General features: G+C 41.2%; 1 protein-coding gene across 14 annotated transcripts in view; it reads right to left on the bottom strand.

The window, feature by feature from the left end:
• Limch1 (LIM and calponin homology domains 1) overlaps nt 1-10,293 on the bottom strand; it is a 359,165-nt gene that overhangs the window by 149,245 nt on the left and 199,627 nt on the right. The gene's annotated exons all lie outside the window — the stretch shown is intronic.

The raw sequence follows: 10,293 nt of genomic DNA, 5'->3' as shown, positions 1-10,293 counted from the left end.
AGCTTTTCTGAGGTCACCCAGCCATGAAGTGGCTAAACCACAAGACAATGGGCTTTTGTAGGTGACATCCTAAAGAATAATAAGCAAAAGAAGACAAAGGTTGCATGATCTAATTTATATGTGGAATTTGAAAAATGTCAAATTCATGAGGGTAGAAAGTAGAATGGTGGATATCCTGAGGCTCGGGGGAGGGGACATGGCAGGGAAAGGAAAGATGCTGGTCAAAGGGGAAAACATTTCAGTCAGAAGGGGAATAAGCTTTAGTGAGCACAGCATGGTAACTACAATTAATGTATATTTCAAGGTAACTAAAAAGTAGCTTTTAAATGTTCTCATCACAAGTAAAGAAATATGTGAGGTGATTATCACGGTTGAGATTTAAAATGTCCCCAGAAGTCTCCTGTGTGTGGAAGGTGACTGAATCATGGGGTGCTAGACCCATCAGTGGCTTCTTCTTCTGAGTTCATAGCTGAACACGCTATTAGAAGGCGGGGTATGGATGGAGGAGATGGGTCAGTGGGGCAAGGCCCGGAAGGGTGCACTCTCATCCCTGCCTCTTCCCTCATCTTTCTCTGATGCCTGACTGCCAGAGGTTGACAGCTTTCTGATACCATCATGTGTTTTCTGCCTGAAATCCAGCCAGCCATGGACTGAACCCTCTGAACCCATGAACCAAAAGAAATCTCTCTTCATGAAGTTGTATGCATCAGCTATTTTGTCCCAGCAATGGGACAGTGACACAGTGCTAGGTGTGTGCTAATTAGCCTGATTTAATCATTCCACATCACAACATCACACTGTACCCTACAAGTGATTTGTATTTATTTCTTCAAATAAATATGACAGTCAGAAGTGTGTTTAACAAATAATAATAATAATAATAATAATAATAGAAAAAGATTACCTTGGCTTTTTAATGATCTATAATCATGAGAGGAGCCAAGTGGGGAAGAGGCAGAATGGGCTGGAACCCGGCCCCAGGCACACGTGACCTGGGTACCATGGCCCAGTTGTGTGGCCTTCCTGCACTTCGTTTTCCATGTCTAAGAAAGAAAGTGATCTTACATCCTCCCAGAAGGGAAGAACTAAAGTGCCTAGGAATGTTGAATGATGACGTGGCCCCAGGCAAGGCCAAAGTATTAGCCTGTGGGTGCAAAATCTAGCTCCATCCCTCATTCAGTGCATGCTCACAAGGAGCCTACAACCCTGGGCCCCAGTGTCCCCAGCCAAAACCTGAGGTCACTGGTTGTATCTAGCATATTAGATTGTTTTGAGGAGTGACTAGTACAATGCACAGAACATAATGAACACAGGACAGATGTTAACTTCTGTTAGGTAACAGCTGGCATATCAAAGGCACTGAACAAGTTGCAGTTAACGATACAAAGAACATGGCAGCACTGGAAGAGATGGGGACCACAATTCTTCACAGGGGCTGAGTTTCAGGAGTCACTCCTGTCCTCTTCCACTGTGGAACTGAGCCAACTCAGCGACCTCCACTCTGCAGGCAGTCTGTTCTATAAGCCAGGTCATTAGGCTTCCAGTCTAAAGCTCTTGGCTTCAAACCATACTGTATTCTTAGCCTCTCTGCCTCCAGGGGTGATGTATCACCTGGGAAAGCAGCTTCTCATGACTATTCCCCAAAAAGATGGAGATGAGGAGTTGGGTGAGGTGAAAGCAGCCATTGTTGGCCAAGAGACGCAACTGAATTCTGTTCCCTGATACATACAACATATATCTGGAAGGCATCACAATTTAAAGTTTAGCGAAACTGGCCAAGCAAGGGTTTATAAATTAAAAATATAATTATAGGAAATAAGAATGACTTTGGGGAACTATAGACTGATAGATTACTCTTTGGGATAGGGCCAGCTGATGGTGTCATACATAAAGCCAAACAGCCTGATTTTTTTGAATTTGAGAAACTTTACTAAGAGTTGAGACAAATTTTTTAAATCTTAGCAAAGAAACTTCTCATTAACATTCATTTTAAAAAATGAGTTGAATAATGTGATCATTGCTAAAAGACTTTAAAGAAGAGACTATTCAGAATCCTTACATCCTTACTTCAATGCATTCACTCAACAAACCAGGAACAGGAACAGAGCAAGTAGCCACCACACAGAGACTTGCCTACTTTAATTACTGGGCTTTATGGCAGGTTTCTGGCTTAATGTGTGAGCCTTACACAGAGGGTAGGGATAAATAGGAAAAGGGTAATGCTCTATACCACTAAAGAAGTTCCCATTCCATTTGCAAAAAGCTTACTAGGAACCAGAGAGCACACTAATATGATCCATGTACCTTTAGTCCTCAAAAATCAATGAATTTGGTGCAAATATATGTTATTTCACAGGTGGGAAAATAGTTTAAGAAAAAAATGGGAATCACACTGACACCTCCACCAGCGTTAACCACCTTTTTCTGAGAGTGCACCATGCACTGGGTGAGAATACTAGTTTCTTTGTATATATTAGCATGCACAAGACTTCCAAGAGCCATATGAGGCAGTCATGATAGTTTATCTTCATTGTACAGGGGAGAAAGGTGAAACTTAGAAGAAGGCTGAACAGCTTTTCTGAGGTCACCCAGCCATGAAGTGGCTAAACCACAAGACAATGGGCTTTTGTAGGTGACATCCTAAAGAATAATAAGCAAAAGAAGACAAAGGTTGCATGATCTAATTTATATGTGGAATTTGAAAAATGTCAAATTCATGAGGGTAGAAAGTAGAATGGTGGATATCCTGAGGCTCGGGGGAGGGGACATGGCAGGGAAAGGAAAGATGCTGGTCAAAGGGGAAAACATTTCAGTCAGAAGGGGAATAAGCTTTAGTGAGCACAGCATGGTAACTACAATTAATGTATATTTCAAGGTAACTAAAAAGTAGCTTTTAAATGTTCTCATCACAAGTAAAGAAATATGTGAGGTGATTATCACGGTTGAGATTTAAAATGTCCCCAGAAGTCTCCTGTGTGTGGAAGGTGACTGAATCATGGGGTGCTAGACCCATCAGTGGCTTCTTCTTCTGAGTTCATAGCTGAACACGCTATTAGAAGGCGGGGTATGGATGGAGGAGATGGGTCAGTGGGGCAAGGCCCGGAAGGGTGCACTCTCATCCCTGCCTCTTCCCTCATCTTTCTCTGATGCCTGACTGCCAGAGGTTGACAGCTTTCTGATACCATCATGTGTTTTCTGCCTGAAATCCAGCCAGCCATGGACTGAACCCTCTGAACCCATGAACCAAAAGAAATCTCTCTTCATGAAGTTGTATGCATCAGCTATTTTGTCCCAGCAATGGGACAGTGACACAGTGCTAGGTGTGTGCTAATTAGCCTGATTTAATCATTCCACATCACAACATCACACTGTACCCTACAAATATATGCATAATTATTTGTCTGTTAACAATTTTTTAGTTTATTTATTTATTTATTTATTTATTTATTTATTTATTTTTGGTGGAAGCGGGGATTGAACTCAGGCCCTTGCCCTTGCCAGGCAAGTGCTTACTCCACTGAGCCATCTCCCTGGCCCCCTACAATTTTTTAGTTTAAAAAAAAAAGATAATAGGAAGGAGAAAGTGTAAGGAATCACTTCTAATTGCAAATCTTTGACTCTTCAAATTGTAAGGCCTAGGCTGATAGAAAGATCTAGGTGTGGTGCAAATGGGGAGGGAGGGGCATTTGAGGCATTTCTGTGGCTAAGAGAATACTAATCTGGCTGGAGGAAGAATGGAGGTGACCCAGGAGAGCAATTTTTGCTCCAATTGTACTAAGCTCACTTCTACTTTAACTTATCACAAGGCTGAAATAGTAAAGTACACAAGAAAAGAGTAGCTAACGTCCTTGAAAGACTCAACACCAAAGGGACTGAGCAAAGGGACTGATTTCATTCCATAGGCAAATAACAAAACAACAGGGATATTTTCCTATGAATATTTTTATTTAAAAACACATATATGGATGTTGGCTTCTTCTGCTTTACAAGGAAGGCATAATAATAAATTAACAAGGGTCTGCTAGAAATGTGTTAACCGAGTCTGAGAAATCTTGTTGAATAAGTAAATAAGCAAGCCAATCATGAATAATTTCTTATTTTGTGGCAAGCATTGAGTCCACTATTAATACTTCATTTGCAAATTTAGTCAACCAACCAAATCTGGCCAACTAAACTACAACCAAAAATATTAAATGCCACATAAGTATAAAATGAAACGAATATTCTTTACTGAATATATAATTTTATCTTCCAACTGCTTCAGTATATACATTGACCTTTTTGAAAAGTCATACTGTGACTTATTTTAATGAGTTCTGATCAACCATAAGAGACTATTACTTATTAATGCTTAAATAACCATTTAATATAATTCAGGTTAGTTCTAACACCCTATAACTCAGGTTAGCACAGTTTCTTTTCAGCACTGTACATGATGAAAGGAGCCTTTTAACTAACCTGAAAAACTCAGCTTAATCTGGGGAGAGAAAGAAAAAGTGATCAGTCAAGGCCAGCTATAAGCTTTGAGTCAGAAGAAATGGGAACTTTCACAGAGAGCAAATCAGTCAAGCAATGGCTGTGACTCATCCACATGGCTGACACTGACCAAGGATCTACACACTGTGGTACAGGGTTTCAGGGTAAATCCTGAGGGGATCTGACTGACCTTGTCAGATACCAAAGTTACATTTCTTGTTATATAGGTTTGCTTTATCTTCGTCTTAACCATCCAGCAGAAAAGTATAAAAACAAGGTATATAAAGTAAAGCCATATTAATATGCTGAGCTGTGAAAAGCTCAAGTCAACAACTTCTGACATTACCAGTCCTACGGATAACCCACTACTATTATGGACTACTGGACTCTATCGGACTATTTTGCTGAATTCACGCACCTACAATTTTTAAATGGCACTGGAATACCCATCTTTGACAAAAGTAAACAAAAAAGGGGGATATAAATGAAGGACCATTTTGTAGTGAAAAAAAAACATATCTGTATATACAAAATAGTTAGGATAGATATACAGCTACTTTCTCTTAGTTAATGAGAAGAACAATTTGTACTAATAGTGTTTAGACAAGATATCATGTCTGCATCTTGTACTATGAATAGCTACTATGAAGACAATATGTAATGTATTAAATATTGTAACTGTCTTACTAACCTGTTTTGGAACTGTCTCAATGCTATTTCTTTCTCAATAAAATATATATATATATATATATATATATATATGAATGAATGAAACAGGAAGCTCCCAACCACTCTTGATGTGATTTTTCTAGCAAATTCCTTGGTTGTCTGTTCTTGCAGAGGACTGCCTTTACTTTCCACAATAGCTCTCACCTCATACTGATAAACAGGAAAAAACCACTCAAGTTCTTTCTTACATAATGTGTTTTTTGCAGAAGATCCAGAACTCAAAGAGCCTTGATGCTTTTTATCAATCCCACTAAAAGTCAAGGGCAGGAAATAAAAATATTTTTCTCTTCCGACTCAAATACAATACCCCTTTGTGAAGCTGTTAAAAACTAGAAATGGCAAATCTGGGAAAATTTTCAGGTGAGATATGCATCAAAACATGACACGTTGCTAAAAATATCTCTAAATTTGTCCTAGCATTCCAACACACATTACACTGGAACTTAGGATAAGGAGCAAAATCTATCCTACCTGCATATCTCTGAGGTCATTAAAAAAGGAGCCAAAGTAACCTGTCTAGTGAGCCCGAGGCCCTCATATACGGTTGCCAGTTCAGAGTGGTTGTTTGCAGAATGGAACCCAGGCAGACTGAAAAGGGAAGAGAGACCAGTGCAGTTCACTGCTTTCTTGGCTCCTGGCAACAGGAGGTGAGATCAAGAAGCTCCAAGGTAATTCAGACAAGTAGGAAAGTCTCTGGGGACTAAGCCCTTGACAACAAGTCTGGATAGTGTTTATCAGCTGCTCCTACACAGACATAAGAGGCTCCTTGGCTAGGATGCATAACCACCCTGAGGATGGCAGGACTGAGGTGATAGTCAGAGAGGGATATGGCAGCATAGAAGAAAGATGTGTGCGGGCCAGGTTAGGCTCCAGTATTATATACATGCAGTAGGGACATATATGAAAAAACAGACAAGAAAGAAAAGCTCGACCTTGGGGAGCAGATGAAGGCAGTGGAATAACAGGTAATGGAATAACCAGGGGGCCACTGGGCACCCCAGAGTCCTGAGCAACTCTCCTTCGGGCTTCTCCCTGTCAAATTTGAGCCACTGGGTCCCAAGAGCTCCTCCAAACAAGCAGAGAGTAAATGACAGCCAAGTTTTCTTCAAGTCCTGCCAAAAAAAACCTTGCAGGGTTAAGCATACAAAAGACTTCAAATATCTTGCTACTGAGAGTCTCTCTCTCTTTTTTTTTTATAACTTTCAGTGAACATACATACACAGAAGAAAATCCATTTATACTCAGACTTCAAGAACGTTTGCAGTCTTTTGAGGTGTTGCAATGTTCTAAAACATTTTCAACAGCTGCATCTGTTCTCATATGAGTTGTAGATTTATTTAATTGCAGTTGACTTTCATCTGGCCCATTACAACCAACACAGTACATAAAGCATGCAGAATAAGCACTGGGTTGTTGCGGGCTTAAGGGGGCACGGGTGATATGTCTGAGGTAGATAATTAAGGGTTCATGGAGTTTATTGATGCAGGAAAATGTGCCCACAAGTGAGAAGGTTGGATTTCAGATAAAGATATAGAAGGAAACATCTAGAGAAGAATGACGTTCATGGTGGCCCTGGCAACCATCCCCCTCCCCCAATCTGTTAGCCTACAGGGCCAGTCTCAATCACTAGTAACACTATGATCCATGGAATGATGCAGCAAGTGACCATTCATTTAAGACTCAGTAACATCTTTCTACCAGGTGATAAAGACCCATCACAAAATAAACACACGCTACATGCTTTCTGGAAAAGAGAGCACTTTTGTTTTTTATTGGAACCCTGGCCAAGATGACAGGGCCCCAGAGCATGGTGCTGCTCTGGACTTCAGAAGCTTGACAGGGGACTGAGATCTGGACAGAAGAATTAATTAAGAAGGTAATACTGTCCTCTCATGTGTTGTCCAGTTAATCATGTCACAGTGTAGATGGAATGACCACTGGGATACATCTCAATGTACTGGAGAACACAAGAGTTTTCATCCTGTCCTCAAGCAAAAAGACAAAGCTTCAATTGAGGGTACTTACAGAGTAGAAGAAAGTAGACCTAAAGTTTAATTGTCATATATACATTTAACTTGGCTTATAGTCTTCCCTGAACAAATTTAATGAAAAATCCAAAGTTCTTGAGCTCAAAGATGACCCTAAAAACACACTAAAACATGTTAGATATGTTTTAGGGTTTTATATCTAAATCTAACTAACTAACTAACTAACTATCTATATATATATATATATATATATCAACATATTTCTATTAAGAAATAATATAAATATATGTTTAATGAAAACTGAATACCTTTAGACACTCTGTGCCTTGAAGGACACCAGTTGTCTTGGAGACAAACACTTCTTGCTGGAATTAATATCACTCAGATATAGTTTGATGTGTTACTTTGTTCCCCACAAATCACATGTTTTATGCAATTAGCCTTCCTCAAAACATCATATAAACCACTAGAAATGCTGATGATAAGAGGGGCCACTTACTTATTTCTCAAAAGTCAACAGATCCCTTGGCCATAATATATGGTAATTGCTTTTGTTGCATTAAAACAAGCGATTCTTTAAGAAGAATATGACTATTTTATAACTTCTCTAGCTCTTATTTTCAATATACTAGGGTCCATTCACACAGGCACCATATGATGTACTGGGTGTTTCTCTTACTGCCAGCACCTGTATTGATGTAACACTGTCCCTAACTTAACAAATGATCTAGCGGACTATAGCGCCTGCTTAGGCAGAGCACGCAGCTGGGGTTCAGTATCCGGAGTGCTGTGCCGGCCCTGCTCCCAGAGCACGCTGAGATGGCGATTGAAACTGGGCGTGGTGGCACACACGTATAATCCCAGTGCTTGGGAGGCTGAAAACAGGAGGATCACTATGAGTCCAATCTACATAGTGAGACCCTGTAATTCCTGTACGCTCTGTACCAAATGCATTTTTTAAAAAAGAAATTATCTAGGTCAGTTTCCTTCACAGTATTATGACTGTAGGTTACAGTGATAGGCAGATTTCTGGAAACAACTAAACCATCATGTACAGTAAATCTTATATATACTTGTTTTAAGAAAATGGACAAAGATAGAAACAGGAAATTAGGGCAACTTCAGGAAATAAGCAACACCGGGTATTTAAGGGCAAAAAATAAAAAGCAGGAAATGAAGAGAGGCTCAGTTATGAAATCAATCTGGTCTCCCTCCTAAGAAGTTTTACTTAAATCAAATGTTCTAGTTAGTTTTTGCTTCCTGAAGATTTTACTAAATTCATATATATATATATTGATTAAATAATTTGAGACAAGAACCTCCCTGACATTTGTACCTTCATATATATATATATATATATATATACACACACACAAATGTTTTCTAAGTCTTTTCATATTTCTAAATGCAAAATGCAGCAGCCACAGCAGTGTAGATAAAATCAATAGACTGGGAAATTCTAAAGCTGGTTAGTTACTCTGAGTGTAAAAAATTGAAAACAGAATGCGGAAAACGAAATAAAAATGACGTCAGCAGAATCAGGGCGAGAGCGCAAATCCCAGGATGTGTCCTGAGGGTAAGCTGGGTGCAGGTCAGAGCTCTGTTCTGGCCTAGAGAAGTCGGGAAGCCCGAGGACCACGAGCACTCCCAAGTTGCTGCTCACACCACAAGTGTGGCTGAGGTTGAGTTCTCTCAGAGGTCAGTCCTGGGGTTAGCCCCTGCCCTCGGGGGTGGACAGGGAAACCGCAGCGACTTTTTGCTTGTGTCATTTATGGTATTTCTTGCAAGGGACATAGCCAAGTCCAGCCAGGGGAGCTGTTTACCAAAATCATTCTCCAGTGCCTCCCACAGAAATGCTCGCAGAAAGAACCGCCAAAACTTACATGAGAATGAAGCAGAAGGAACTGCACCCAGCCATGTAAAACACAGCCCAATCATTTCCTAAGCTCCATTTCTGCACAGATGGCTGCTGTGGAAGAAATGACTCCTTATAACAGAGACTCCAGGAATTGGCCCAGCCACCGGACTGAAAGCAGAATAAAAAGTCAATGATTCCATTCTAGTTCACTTTGGTGATTTACCAGGTCTGTGCCAAATGGTGTCCAAAACCGCCACTCACACAGATCTGACAGACACAGACCCTTGCTGACGACCTCCAAAGCCAAAACTTCGGAACCTCTTCATCGTCTTCCTCCTCCTGCTGCTTTTCCTGCTTCTGCTTTTTTTCTTAACACTCACTGCCCACTGTACTAACATCTAAGCTAACGACTATATCAGGCCCACTTTACAGATAAAGAAACGGGTCACAGAAGTCTGAGTAAACTGCCAAAGAGTACACAAGTAAGGAGTGACTGACTGACTCTAGAAGGTCAGCCCTCAATCAGGACGCAACACTACCTGCTGAAAGACAGCATGAAGAAGGCCAAGGGTGACAAGGACTCGTACCCCAGCTGCTCATTCAGGAGGTAATTTACTGAGTGTCTACTGAATACTAGCTGCTAAAAATGCTCCCAGAAAGGCACGACCACGGCTCCCGGGCAGCCAGCACCGCTGCAGCTGCTTTTCTAATTACCGTTTGTCCTGTCTCCCGCAGAAGAAGCGGGCTAAGCCTGTTAGCCAAAGATATTCAGTAGAAGTGGGTTTTTTTCATATCCCTACCTTCTAAATGTCTTTATGCAAAAACAATCACTATGCTTCTTAGCGCTGCTGGGGGTGGAGGGCGCTCCAACACTGAGCACACGCAGTGTGGAGAGGCAGGGTCTAAGACCCCAACGGAGGGAGAGAGATTAAGAGAACCAAGTCAGCAAGTATCCTGCTGCCCTAATGGAAGATGGAGATGCATCGGAAGCTTCTCTGTGTCTTCCTTATTGGCTGAGCAAACATGCCATAAGGAGACTGGTGTATTCCTGCCCCTTCTTCCTGGGGACGGGGACAGGGGGAGCGCAGTTATGGTCCCTCCTTCCCCAGGGTCCTCAGTGCCCCTTCAGAGAAAGCAGGGAGCTGAGTGCCACGTCCCCATAGGCAGAACTCTTGAGAAGAGGGCCAGGGAGATGGCTCAGTAGAGTAAGTGCTTTCCTGGCAAGTGCAAGAGCCTACGTTC

Source organism: Octodon degus, unplaced genomic scaffold, assembly GCF_000260255.1.
Source record: "Octodon degus isolate 3935 unplaced genomic scaffold, OctDeg1.0 scaffold00158, whole genome shotgun sequence".
NCBI lineage: Eukaryota > Metazoa > Chordata > Mammalia > Rodentia > Octodontidae > Octodon > Octodon degus.
This window is presented reverse-complemented; position numbering and strand designations above follow the sequence as displayed.